Source organism: Giraffa tippelskirchi, chromosome 11 (genome assembly GCF_054371585.1).
Source record: "Giraffa tippelskirchi isolate mGirTip1 chromosome 11, T2T-mGirTip1v1.2.pri, whole genome shotgun sequence".
In the NCBI taxonomy this organism is placed as follows: Eukaryota; Metazoa; Chordata; class Mammalia; order Artiodactyla; family Giraffidae; genus Giraffa; species Giraffa tippelskirchi.
This window is the reverse complement of record NC_137285.1, coordinates 133,155,001-133,169,194: the sequence shown is the minus strand read 5'-3', so window position 1 is coordinate 133,169,194 and position 14,194 is coordinate 133,155,001. Positions and strand designations below refer to the sequence as shown.

The following is a 14,194-nucleotide window of genomic DNA, read 5'->3' as shown; positions in this document are numbered from 1 at the left end:
AGCCTAAAGGTAAGCAGGGCAGGATGGGGTCATCCCCTGATGACTAAGCAAAGCCTTGATGAGGTGAACTGACCTGGAAGACAATCTATCTGAAACCCTTCATTTGAAAACTCCCTTGAATATGAAAAAAAAAATCAAGATGAGAAAGGGAAAAAACATTTTTTGGGGGTCAAAATATTGTGATACACAAGCATATGTTCTGGCTAGTTTCTTTCCTGATAAAAGGCTTGTTTATTGTCATGTAAACACAAGCTGTGTGCGAGGATCAAAACATTTTAAAACATTACAGATAATTTATGAAAATATTCTTCCTTGATTTCAGTTTGCTGATTCAAATATATCTAGGATGAAAGACTATTATATAGATATATGATCAACAAAGATGTCAGGGAGGTCCAGAAAGATATAATATCCATACAATAATTTAAATACAGTGTTATTCATTTGTATCCTTAGCACTCAGCCTGTCACTTATTAAGTCATTAAATGTCTATTTCTTAAATAATAAAAAAGAATTCAAAGAAAGACATATTTGTTCCTTTGTTTTAAACAATTCTTTCATTTCTTCATACCCTAGTTTTAGAAAGGATTTCAGGTAGAAATGAAAGTGTGAAAGGCTCAGGAATCTGAAAGACACATATGACTCTAAAGTCTGAGGTCAAGAATGTCTTTGCAGTGTTAACTCTATCAATGTTCATGAGAAGAAGCAACAAGGAAAGAGATTATTAATTATATGTCTGAGCTGAAATGTTTCTTTAAGATCTTGTACCTACTGCTAATGAGTAGAGGAAAAATGACTAGGGAACATGCATGACCTAAAAGCTCTCTGAAACTTAAAGAAAAGTCACCATTAAAAAATGTGTGTGTGTACTTTTGGTTGGGACACCACAGAGATGAGGTCAGATGGTGATTAGGCTGTTAAGGAAATCAACTGGAGTCAACAAATATTTAGAATCTACTCAAAGCAATGTCAAAGGCTTTGTCTGTGTGGATCACAATAAACTGTGGAAAATTCTGAAAGAAATGGGAATATCAGACCATCTGACCTGTCTCTTGAGAAACCTGTATGCAGGTCAGGAAGCAACAGTTAGAACTGGACATAGAACAACAGACTGGTTCCAAATAGGAAAAGGAGTACGTCAAGGCTGTATATTGTCACCCTGCTTACTTAACTTATATGCAGAGTACATCATGAGAAATGCTGGGCTGGAAGAAGCACAAGCTGGAATCAAGATTGCCAAGAGAAATATCAATCACCTCAGATATGCAGATGACACCACCCTTATGGCAGAAAGTGAAGAAGAACTAAAGAGCCTCTTGATGAAAGTGAAGGACGAGAGTGAAAAAGTTGGCTTAAAGCTCAACATTCAGAAAACTAAGATCATGGCATCCGGTCCCATCAGTTCATGGGAAATAGATGGGGAAACAGTGGAAACTGTCAGACTTTATTTTTGGGGGCTCCAAAATCACTGCAGATGGTGATTGCAGCCAAGAAATTAAAAGACGCTTACTCCTTGGAAGGAAAGTTATGACCAACCTAGATAGCATATTAAAAAGCAGAGACATTACTTTGCCAACAAAGGTCTGTCTAGTCAAGGCTATGGTTTTTCCAGTAGTCATTATGGATGTGAGAATTGGACTGTGAAGAAAGCTGAGCGCCGAAGAATTGATGCTTTTGAACTGTGGTGTTGGAGAAGACTCTTGAGAGTCCCTTAGACTGCAAGGAGATCCAACCAGTCCATCCTAAAGGAGATCAGTCCTGGGTGTTCATTGGAAGGACTGATGTTGAAGCTGAAACTCCAATACTTTGGCCACCTCATGCGAAGAATTGACTCATTGGAAAAAGACTCTGATGCTGGGAAAGATTGGGGGCAGGAGAAGAGGACGATAGAGGATGAGATGGTTGGATGGCATCACCGACTCGATGGACATGAGTTTGGGTAAACTCCGGGAGTTGGTGATGGACAGGGAGGCCTGGCGTGCTGTGATTCATGGGGTCACAAAGAGTCGGACACGACTGAGTGACTGAACTGAACTGAAATGAACTCAAAGCAAGGCATTCTGAAAAGATATGTGAACAGAGTATCCTCCAAACTCCGTGTTGCCTTATATCACAATAACAGGCATGAGGCAAGCACATAAGTAGCCCTCACAGTGAACAGTCCAAGTTACATCTACAAAATTGTAGAGACAAAAGCAGAAATTGTGGTGGGGGGATGGGAACAGAGAAAGTTTCACTGAGATGGGCTAGGTGTTAAATAATGAATTGGATTCTGGCAGGTAGAAATGGCGATTGGCTTAAGGGTCGAATCAGTACATTTTAAAGGGGCATTTTGGTAGGTTCTACTGCTCTGGCAATCCAAATGGGGAAACTGGTGTACTTTATTCAGAACCAGTAAATATAATTTATTTCAGGAGCTTACCTATTTGCTAAAAATTTCTCTTCCTTTGCTTCTCTAGGCAATGAATGTGAGCCAGTTGGCTGAAAGCCCTTCATAGCAAAAGTAGCTAAATGTGACGTGTGACATGCTTGGAAATCTTTCAGGTTGAATGGCTTTGAAGAAAAGTCAAATACCATTCATGTGTAACTTCTGAGCACAGAAATTTGGGATGATGTGGTTAACCTAACCAAATGCTACACTGTAAAGGCTAGTTGTGCATCCGTGTCCTCTGAAAAAAGCCCAAGGATGGTTCTTGGAAACATGGGAATCTGTGCAATTTTGCCAGCTCTAGTTGACTATTACTTGAATAAGCTTACTAGGCAGCCGAAATTCTCAAGCAGTGGGTTTTGTTTCCTCCCTTTCTACGCCTCCCCCTGTGCACCATGTCAGTGCGATGTGAAGCAGCGAGGAAGAAGAAGAGGTGGGTTCCAGGCTTGCCAGGTGTGTCAGGCACTTTCCCATTGAGGCTTCCAAAGCATTTACACACTTGACATGTAAACGTTCAGATGCTGCTGTACCCTAGATCTGTCTTCTGAAAGAACATGCTGTAAGACACTCTACACAGCACAGTGACCGCCTTTAGACTAAAGCTGCAAGGCTGTGGGGGGATATAAACTTCTAGACCTTGAAGTTTCACTGAGTAATGGAAAAAATCAGGACTATACAAATAATCTAGTACAGATTTAATCTTATAAACCAAATCAAGGTATTCATCTTTCTCATTTTCTACCTGGGGTTCTGAGGCCAGAGGCACAAACATACCTTAGATCTTGAGCTAAAATTCTGTCACCTGATTTTCTTTTTCCCATATTCTGGGAGGAAGGCATTGTGCTGCTGAGGCAGGAGATGCTTATCTGGCTGGCTGCCTCCTCTTTTTTCCATGAATGCCTGGTCTAGAATGATGATTTCTGTGTAGGCAAAGGGGAAGGTGTGACAGCTCCCAAGGTTCTGCAGAGGCCTTGGGGTGCTTTATAGCAATTCATCTCACTGGTTTGTTGTTGTTCAGTTGCTCAGTCATGTCTGACTCTTTGCAACCCCGTGGACTGCAGCACGGCAGGCTTTCCTGTCCTTCACTGTCTCCTGGAGTTTGCTCAAACTCACGTCCATTAAGTTGGTGATGCCATCCAACTATCTCATCCTCTGTCGCCCCTGTCTCCTCCTGCCCTCAATCTTTCCCAGCATCAGGGACTTTTCCAGTGAGTCAGCTCTTCGAATCAGGTGGCCAAAGTATTGAAGCTTTAGCTTCAGCATCAGTCCTTCCAATGAATATTCAGGGTTGACTTCCTTTAGGATTGACTGGTTTGATCTCCTTGCTACCCAAGGGATTCTCAAGAGTCATCTCCAGCACTACAGTTCGAAAGCATTAATTCTTTGTTGCTCAGTGCTACAAGGTGGGAAACAGCGAGGCTGACAAAATGCTCTGGCAGATTAGGGGAGTTCCTGCCAAAAGGCACCCTTAGGACCATAGGAAGCCCTGGGTCCTAACAAAGAAACAGTGGCAGAAGTGCTTTGCTCTGTGGCTTCAAGGGGGACCAAGCTGAACTGGACTGGAATCCTTCCTCCTCTGCCAACCTCTCTGTCCCTCTGTTGGGCTGAGCCACTGACTATATTTTGTTTCTTCCCGAATCAGCAACTCTACTGATCATATATAGGACTGAGCTTCCTGGCTCCACAGTTCTCTTCCTAATTCCTTTTCTCCCAGCTTGCCAGACCTGTGCTTAGCACTCACAGTTCCCAGACAGACGGGGCAAGATAATGAATCTAGATTACCACTTGGATTTGAGACAAATTGCAGGTAAATACCCATTAAAATAAGCTTAATCAACTTATATTTTTCATATTTTTCCAAGACCAAACCACTGGGCACCGTATGTTTTCTGAAAACAACTCACGCAGTACATTTTAATCTTTAGCAAATGAATAGAGATTTGTTTGTATCCTTTTAAAATTTATGACATTTCCTGAAAAGTCACACTTTCCTTACTCACAATCATAGAAATAGGGGTTAATATTTCAAAATACTTCCTAATAGATTTTTTTCTTTTTTCTTTAAAACATAATCAATTTAAATGAAAACTTATGAACACCTTTGAACATACAGGTTCTACATTGGTCTCTTCACGGGGGCAGCCACTGACAGTTTGATACTCTACTCCCTGTCAGTATGACCTCAGATAAGTCACATCTGAGTCACTTCACTCAGATAAGAGTGCCGAAGAATTGATGCTTTTGAACTGTGGTGCTGGAGAAGACTCTTGAGAGTCCCTTAGACTGCAAGGAAATCAAACCAGCCACTCCTAAAGGCAATCAGTCCTGAATATTCATTGGAAGGACTGATGCTGAAGCTGAAGCTCCAATACTTTGGCCACCTGATGTGAAGAGCTGACTCACTGGAAAAGACCCTGATGCCAGGAAAGATTGAGGGCAGGAGGAGAAGGGGGTGACAGAGGATGAGATGGTTGGATGGAATCACTGACTCGATAGACATGAGCTTGAGCAAACTCTAGGAGATAGTGAAGGACAGGGAAGCGTGGCGTGCTGCAGTCTATGGGGTCGCAAAGAGTAGGACACGACTGAGCGACTGAACTGAACTGAACTGAAGTCACTTCACTTGTCTAGCTTTAGTATCCTTATCTATCACAAGTGAATGATTCTCCCCTCATAAGACTGTTACCAGGATCAGATGAGATATGAAGTGTTTTATGAATTATTAAGTACTGTGCTAATTTATTTATACCTTTTCTTGTTCCAAAAAAGCCATTTGAGGTGACTTATAAAAATACATATGGGACAAGAGAGTCCCATGAAACAATATTAAAAAAGATAAAAATAAGTGAGCTTATTATTAGGGCAAGGAAATGAATCTACCAGTTTAATGAAAAACATATTTATAAGCAACAGCAACAGAACATTGGACTTGGCCAGCAGGTCTGGTCACTAAGTCTGAGCATTTATTATACAATGCCCTTTACTGTGGTGCTGTCAAGAACTATAAAAGGAAACTCTAGTAATAGTCTTTGCTTCTGGTAAGATTTAAAAAGTCTAAATAGGACTTCCCTGGTGGTTCACTGGTTAAGAATCTGCCTGCTAATGCAGGGGACATAGGTTCAGTCCCTGGTCCGAGAAGATCCCACATGCCATGGGCAATTAAGCCCGTGCACCACAACTACTGAATCCTGTGCATCCTAGAGCCTGTGCTCTGCAACAAGAGAAGCTGCTGCAATGAGAGCCTGCGTATCAAAACTAGAGAGCAGCCCCCACTCACCACAACTAGAGAAAGCCTGCACGTAGCAACAGAGATCTAGCTCAGCCACAAATAAATAAAATTTTAAAAAGTCTAAACAATTTCCCTCACACTCAGTAATACAATAGTGAAAATGGGGTACATTGGGTGCCTGGCTTCTGGGCCAGTGAAAAAATGCATGACTTTGTATTAAAGGAGGCAATTAGGGGTCCATTTATCACTATTATAAAGGGAGACTTCCACTTTAAAAAAAAGTCATTTTTATTTATTTATTTGGCTGCACTGGGTCTTAGTTGTGACACGCGGGATCTAGTACCCTGGTCAAGGATCACATCCAGGCCCCCTGCATGGAGAGTGTGGAGTTTTACCACTGGACCACCAGGGAATTGCCATCACCATTATTTCTTCACAAGATTTCAGAGTGTTATTTCAACTTGCAAAAAAATTAATGTTATATGCTATTACATAATTATTATATTTCATATTCTTACATTTATATTATTTCATGATCATTACATTATTACAATACAATGTTATATTGTAATTACTCTACATCTGGTTAAAATTTTAAAATGTGGAAGATACATCTGCCTAATTTTGGTGAATTCTGTGTTACTCTTATACATGAATGGGGCAGTGGAAATCATGCCAGAATCATATTTTTGCTCTTTTTGGATAAGTGTACATTTGATAGTGGCTGAATATGTCTGGAAAAAATTCTGCCAAAACATGGTCAAGGTTTTAGCTTTCACTTCTGTTTAAGATCCAATTCATTCTCAGGGTTGCAGATTAAAACTGTTCTATTGAATCTCATAACCATACTATATCCTGTGAATTGAAAAAAATTCAGTTGGTTCTTCCTGACTGATCTGAAAATTAGACAAAATTTCAGAGTTGGAACATTGCACATTGGCTGCCCATTGAAAAATGCTCAGGTGTGCAATTATTTTGACCGTCAATTATAACTGACAGTATTGTCTTGCCTCCAAGCTCACCTCTCTGAAAGCAGATTGTGAAGAGCTCACTTGTCTAAACAAAAGTGTGATTTGTGAAAAGGCATGTGTCTGTGGCAGAGATTGTTAGCTTACTCCCAATATCTATTCTCTTCCTTTGCAGAGTGAAAAAAATCTCTGTGTGGGACACACAGCCTCCCAGAATAAAGGCCACACTTCCCAGCTTCCCTGGCTAATAGATGAGGCTGAGTGATTAGGCTCTGGTGACTTCATCTTGAGCAGAAGTGCCATGGTTAAGTTCAAGGTCAGATCCTTAGAGAGGGGGAAGTGCCATTCACTTCCCTTTCCCTTGGTATCATTATTCAAGCCCAGCAAGAGGGTACCATCCACCCACCAGGCCCTGATGCTCCTCCCCCTAAGGGGTGAGGAGTTAACCAGGTTGAAGGGGTTATGCCCATCTAGAGCATGTACCCTTCTTTGTAGGATACACTCTGGGTACTCAGTTCAGTTCAGTTCAGTCGCTCAGTTGTGTCTGACTCTTTGCAACCCCATGAATTGCAGCATGCTTGTGGGTGAAATTCTTTATCTGTGCGCACACCCTGGGGGCCCAGGAGGAACCTAGGGATGGCTGTGTGTGGGGAGTGTGGACAGAGTTTGAATGTGCAGGCCGGGTGTCCCCAAGCACATCACATTGCCTGCTTCTGTGTGGGAAGGAGGCAGGGATGGGGAGAGAAAGGAGGTAAGCTGTAGGCCAATTCTTCCTATGTCTCCATCTTCTGGAGTGGAACCCTGATCCTAAATTTAAACTTGGCTTCCCAGGAAGGTATACTTGTGAAGAAAGGAAGATAAAATATATTTAATGATTTGTTGGCTTGATAACTTTTAAATATCAAGACATGTAATTATGTGGTCCTTTATTTGCATTCTTGCTCTAAGCTCCACAATGTTGGGGACAAGCTGAACTTCCCTTCTTCCCACTCACTGAAATGTGGACTTGAGGGCAGGCGCTGAAGCAGCCATCCTGGACCATCAAATGGAAGCTATGGGCTGAGGAGGGTGGAGCAAAACCACAGAAATAGCTTAGGGTCACGTGATACAACCTGACCACCAAAAGAGCCTTGGGTCACCAAATTGGGCTTTTATACAATATGTGTTTTATATTATTTAAGCCACTGCTTTTTTGAATTTCTTTAATAACAGCTTAACCTATATCCTGTTTATAGAGAATTTGGTACCTGAAAAATGGATTGAGTTCTAGCCTCAAAAATCTAGGTTGGCTTAGTGGTTAGAAGGTGGGCAGTGAGGTCAGTATCGCAGGTTGGAAAGCTGATGACTCTCATTAGGCTTGTGACAACTTGGAAGGCAAACCTCGTATCTCCTAGTCAGTGGCTCTAGTTGAAATGTTAGAGAAATTCAGAATATTGGCGTGTTAGTGGCTTCTTGCCACTTTCGGCAAAGTTATTTACAAAAGAGAAATGAACTTAGGCTGGAGCCATAGAATGTGCTAGAAGAGGCAGAGGGATGACAGTTCTCTTAAAGGAGGCACCTGCCTGCAGCTCATAGCCTAAACTAACCAAAAGCTTGTAATCTGGGGTGTCTGAGGGTTGACAGCTACTTCTGCAATTGCACACCGAAGCAGGCAACCTTCACAGATGTCTGTGCCTCTGAGCCGTGGTGAAATGCCTCATTAAGAGGCTGGCCAGAAAATGGGAGCCAGAGACAACAGTCAGATTAAGGGTGCTGCCTTGTTTCTCAAGTGATTATTTCAGATTGCTTCAAGCTAGTTACAAGTATGATGAATGGGAGGGGTATAGGCAGAACAGAGAGGCCAGAAAATAAGACTCAAGTCTTACAAGATGAGAGTTGTGGTGGACAGCGCCCATTTCAACTGCCCTGTGGTGTGTCCACCCACAGGTTAGAGGCTGGAAAGGTGTGAATTAGGCTTATCCACAGCTGCAGTAGATTCAGAAGGTGAAAAAGAAGCAGGTACTTATCTTCCTGCTACTTTTACTGCAGCAATTGGCAAACACTGTTGCAGGGACAGTGGGTTTTTTGTTTTTTTTTTTTTGCATTCTAGTGACTAGTCGACAGCTTCATAGGCATCACAGGAGCAGAGAGTCAGCTGTGGGACAGGAGGCTCACCCAATTTCAGTGTCCAGTGACTTGCTTCCTGGGGACCAAGAGGCACTGGCAGCAGTGGCCATGGGAAGTTTCTAGCTGCAGGACTGCAGCCTTGGAACTGGGCACTTTCAGGAAGTAGCTCTAGTTGCTGCCTCCCAATTCCTCACCTAACTGACTTTGGTAGAGGCAGCAGCCTCCTTGGAGGTCAGTTTGGTGGCATTATCCCTCAGCCCTTCCAGTTATTTCACTGGCTCCCAATTTTCTGGTATCAACTTTCCAACTGCATAAAATGCATAAAATAATTAGATGGGACCTGTTTCCTGCAGCTGAATGCTAGGACTATCAATATGACTGGACAACTTTTTGGCTCTGATTACTTGCATGTGGAAGTAAAGAGAAGCAAATCGACTGGAAACCTCATAAAATGTGTAAGGGGTTGTTTTGTCAAAGAAACGACAAGCCTGGTCAAAGAATCTATGATTTTTCAACACCTACAAAATCTTAGGTCCTGGAATCTGATCTATCTATAGTGAAAGTTGCTCAGTCATGTCCAGCTCTTTGTGACTCCATGGACTATATAGTCCAGGGAATTCTCCAGGCCAGAATACTGGAGCTGTTTCCCTTCTCCAGGGGATCTTCCCAACCCAGGGATTGAACCCAGGTCTGCTGCATTGCAGGTGGATTCTTTACCAGCTGAGCTACCAAGGAACCCACCGATCTATCTATAAGTGGGATGGAAAAACTGCAGTCTCCAGGGAGTTCCCTGGTAGTCCAGTGGCTAAGACTGAGCTCCCAGTGCAGAAGGGAACTAGATCCCACATGCCACAACTACAAGTTTGCATGCCACAATTAAAAGACCCCCTCATGCCACCAACTCAAGGAACTGGAATGCCATAACGAAGATGGAAGATTTCTGCATGCTGCAACTAAGACCTGACACAGCCAAATGAACAAATGAATGAATATAAACAAACACATCGGTGCAGCCCCCAAAGAGCACACTCTCATAGCGACTTCATGTAGCTGTCACTGATAATGGACAAGGAGTAACTTCCTAAAGGGATACGGAGGACAGTAGACAAAGGAGTTCCTTCCAGAGAGCAGATGAAGGGCTGCAAACCCACCTACACTCCTCTGCAGCCAGGGCAGAGAATTTCTGCAATTCCCCACCAGCAGGATTACCCACTCATTCCTGAAGAGCAGGTAATTTGTGGGAAGAGGCTGTGCTGGATATTGGGGTTCCGAAGGGATGGAGACTATGACACTGACTTTCAGTGTCCACTCTCTCTTTCTACTTGAGTAGAAGAACCCGTGAATACATAGCCATCCTGAAAAAGGCTTCACTTCCAAGCTTCCCTTTCAGCTAGTTGTGGAACATGTGACCAAGTCCGCAAACAGCAGAAGTGATGTTTCAACTTCAGGATATTCAAATGGGATTTGAACTCAGGTGTTCTGGCTTCAAAGTCCACATTCTTACTCTGTGAGCCAGACCTTTTCTAAGCACTAAGGGTAAAATAGGGAACAAGACAGGCAAAATCTCTATGTCCAAAAAACAACTTCAGAAAGGGACAATACATAGACACTGAGTCAAGGAGAGACAGCTAACATACAGAAAAGCCAACAAATGGAGATCACTCAGAGAGTGAGAGGTATTTTAAGGAAATGAAATATGGTGATACGATACTGCCTGGGGATACTGTTTGGGTTGGCCAAAATGTTCATTTGGGTTTTTCCATAACATTTTAACAGGAAAACCTGAATGAACAATTTGGCTTACCCACTACTTTAATGGCATCACTGACTCAATGGACATGGGTGTGGGTGGACTCCAGGAGTTGGTGATGGACAGGGAGGCCTGGCGTGCTGCGGTTCATGGGGTCGCAAAGAGTCGGACACGACTGAGCGACTGAACTGAACTGAACTGACTACTTTAATTGGTGAAAACCTTTCTGGAGGGTACATTTGAGCTAAGATATAAATTTGCAGAAAGGACCATCACAGGACATGGAAAAAGAAACTTTCAGGCAAAGGGAACATTTTCAACAACAGAGAACAGTTGTGGCACACATGTGTATGCTATTAAAGACAGAATTTTCCAAAAAGGCGGTGGACACAGGCTGTTCTAGAGCCTTTCTTCTGATTCAGAAAAGACATTCTAGTCACTAGGTGACCCACAGGATCCTCCCACTCCCTCCGTCCTCCTGTGGGGAGTGGTGGTTCCCAGCCTCATGCATGCCCAGCGGGAGGATTCCAGGTAGAGGGGTTGGGCCCTGTGTGAAGTGTATGCAGTGGTGCTGTTTGTGGGGACGGTTTGAAGCACTTAATCCTCTTAAAACATGAGTCAGAATCTTTCGGGCCACACAGTACTTAGAACACCACCATGCTTCCGTTTCAATGTTCCTGAATTGTCAGACATTGAAAATATGGGAAGTCATGTTACTTTCCTCCTGTATACCATATAACAACAGAGAACAAACTAGATTTATTCCTGAAGAACTTTCCTTAAAATGGTTTTATTTTCTACACAAACTAAAGGCAGTATCTTTTTCTTATCTTTGGGTCTCTCCTTCGTTTTTTGTTTTTTTTCTTTTGCACATTTTATTCCAATTAACGTTCTAACATGAGCAGGACTGAAAAAAAAATATATCATTTAGGTAACAGCTGGAATAAGGTGACTTGAATTGTTACCTACACTTGGACGGTTGAAACTGTGAAAGACACCGCTCACCCCACCCCTCCACCTCATGAGCCTCTTCCCTGGGATGGATAAAGGAGAAAGGAATGGGGTGGCTAGATTCTCCATGGTCACTGTGATCCCCTGGTTGTGCATCATGGCTTGAACGAGACTCCTCATATTTCCCAAACAGACTCCCTCCTATTCATTCTTCTTGAATTGTAGTGGGGCTTCTCACTCTGGCAACCTTTTGACTTGTCTCCAGCTCTGCTTAACCCAAGGCTTGTACGGGCTCTGGAGCACACAATACAGGCAGGAGCATATAAGCTCCAGGGTGTGCAGAATTTGAATTAAGTTTCAGCAGGGCCACGCTGAGAGACTCTTGAGATCTAGGGCCTACTGCTGCTCTGGCAGTAAGTGGAAGAAGCCTGAGATCTTTCTGTGGACAGACCATCGTTTTGACAGGCTCTTCAGGCCTGCTTTGCCCAGGAGGTCCCTTTTCTACCCGAGACAAGTGAGGAAACATTTTAGCAGCAATATATTGGTACTACCCCTCAGATGGCTTAAGAATAGTAAGATATTTTAGGAACATATAGAGTTTTTAGATCTGAATGTTGAGGTTGAAAAAAAAACACCTTCTTTTAGAAATAAATCCAAACTACTAACTGTGGGAGAATTCCTTTTTATCTCCCCTTTTCTTTTTAAAATACATGGAAACTAGTCTGGAGGTGGGAAAGGTAACAACCTCTTTTTGTCTACTAGAACTAATGTTTGAATTCTGTAATCTGTAATCTGAATGAAGCCTTCCACTCAGTAAACGGTTGGCAGATAAACGTGTTTAAGCTCAAGGTTGATCCCTAAAACCAACAGATTTTTAAGACTACTCCACTATTTCCCTTAGGGACTGGCAGAGGTCTGACTGATACATAGCTAATAGAAGAGATGAGTTCTAACATATGAAAAAGCAGGAATCAGAGAATTTTGAAGTTAGATAATGGCTTCAGTTATTACATTAATTTCAGTCCACTAAATAATTCCACATTGGTAGCTTTGGATGAACACTCCCTCAACCATATAGTTTTGGAGGTAAGCATAGCATATATATGAACATATATGGATTTCCTTCTGGCCATCCATGAATGAATGCTGGGAGCATAATGGCCAATGTGCCTGCTTGTATAATGTCCTCTGGTGAATGCAGAAAGAACATTGCTCCACAAAGCCCTGAGATGGGGTATGAAGGGCTTGGTAGAAATGGCAACAGACAACATCACATAACAGCATTAAATCTCCCAACTGCTCTTTAGTTACTTTGAGACCCCCACGTTTAAGGGTCTGTGAGTTTCTGGGTATGAAGAAAGAATTTTTAATGGGGCCAAATGTAGGTGTTTACAAGGGGGAATTGTTGTTTTTTATTAGGAACTGCCTTATGTTCAATAGTTGTATTTACTTTGTCAAGCTAGCCAGAATTAGAAATCCCCATTGCTAGGCAGCCTGGAGCGTCTGTGAAGTATTTCTGGGCATTCAGAACTGAGGCATGTGCTGCCCAAAGGCAGGTTTCATTACAGTGTGTTATTTAGTCCCTGTTCATCCCTCCCTACCCCCACACCCCCACATAGCAGTGCTTATACAACAGGAAATCTTGGTTACTTTATGCTGAAACATATTTATATGACTGAAATACGACAATTAACACATTTGTAAAGCTTGAGGGATAGGTACACATTAATGGTTTTTTGGAGCAGGCTGATTTCCTGGAGCTTTTAATCTTATTTTATTTTATTCTGCATGCATGAACAAGTTCTCCTTTACTATAGGTATTTGACAGAGCCTACCTGGTAGGAATGTGAATGAAAAGAAAATAATACAAAAATTAACTTTATGGTTTATCTTCGCCAAACTGTTCTTAACTACTTTTACCAGTTCAATGTATAGTGAGGGCTATTTTTGACAAGTTGTGTTAGCTTTTATACAAAAGCAGTTAGGCAGTACATTTTTGGTTGGCAAAATGAAATGTGGCTTTCTCTATACTGACAGTATAAAAATTTTTCATAATGAATGAGAAGTATCAATTGCAGTAGTGATTTTCTGCACTCCTCATGGTCAAAGGTATGTTCTCCTAGGTGGTGTATATTTTACTTGCTTAAAACTTAAATTAAAAGCCAGGTGATATCAAGTAATATTATTTCAAAAGTGCTATTGTGTGTGTGTGTACATGTGTATTTGAGTGTGCATGTTTATACACATATACATAACATGGCAATATTATGAATATTTTAATATAAGTACATAGATTAATTGTTGAAATCTTGGTAAAATTTAGAAAAAAATCCTTTTGTATCAGAACCCTCAGTAATGAAATGAAAACTTCCATTTTCCTTTTGATTTCTGAAAGCATGTTAACCCTGGAAACCTCTACCCCAATTCTCACTTTAAAGTTGATGGCAAATTTACAAATTACACTGGTTTCAAATAGTCACCCAGTACATCTATTTCTCCCCTTCACAGACCTCCTTCTTCACCAGTTTCAAAGGGAGCTCAGTGAGCAGGCTGGGCAAAGCAAGAACTCTCTCTCTACATGCCTTAGGGCAGTGATGGGGCAGCATCAGACCGAGCGCTCTAGCTAAGGGATACAGATTAGAGATGAGGACCTAACTCCAAAGAGTAACTCTCTGCTGAAGTGACTTCACAGATAAGAAGTAAGTAAAGAATCAATTTAGTCTTAGATAGAAAACCTTTCCATGAATAACGAGGGGAAAAA

The 14,194-nt window shown here is 42.0% G+C and overlaps 1 protein-coding gene across 5 annotated transcripts in view; it reads right to left on the bottom strand.

The window, feature by feature from the left end:
• ELP4 (elongator acetyltransferase complex subunit 4) overlaps positions 1-14,194 on the bottom strand; it is a 225,989-nt gene that overhangs the window by 1,344 nt on the left and 210,451 nt on the right. The window contains exon 11 of one of the 5 annotated variants that reach the window (XR_014069375.1): positions 3,204-3,349. The exons of the other annotated variants lie outside the window; for them this stretch is intronic. The gene's annotated coding sequence lies outside the window, so the exon portion shown is untranslated. Of the gene's footprint in view, positions 1-3,203; positions 3,350-14,194 lie in introns of those variants that run through there. 5 annotated transcript variants of the gene reach the window in all.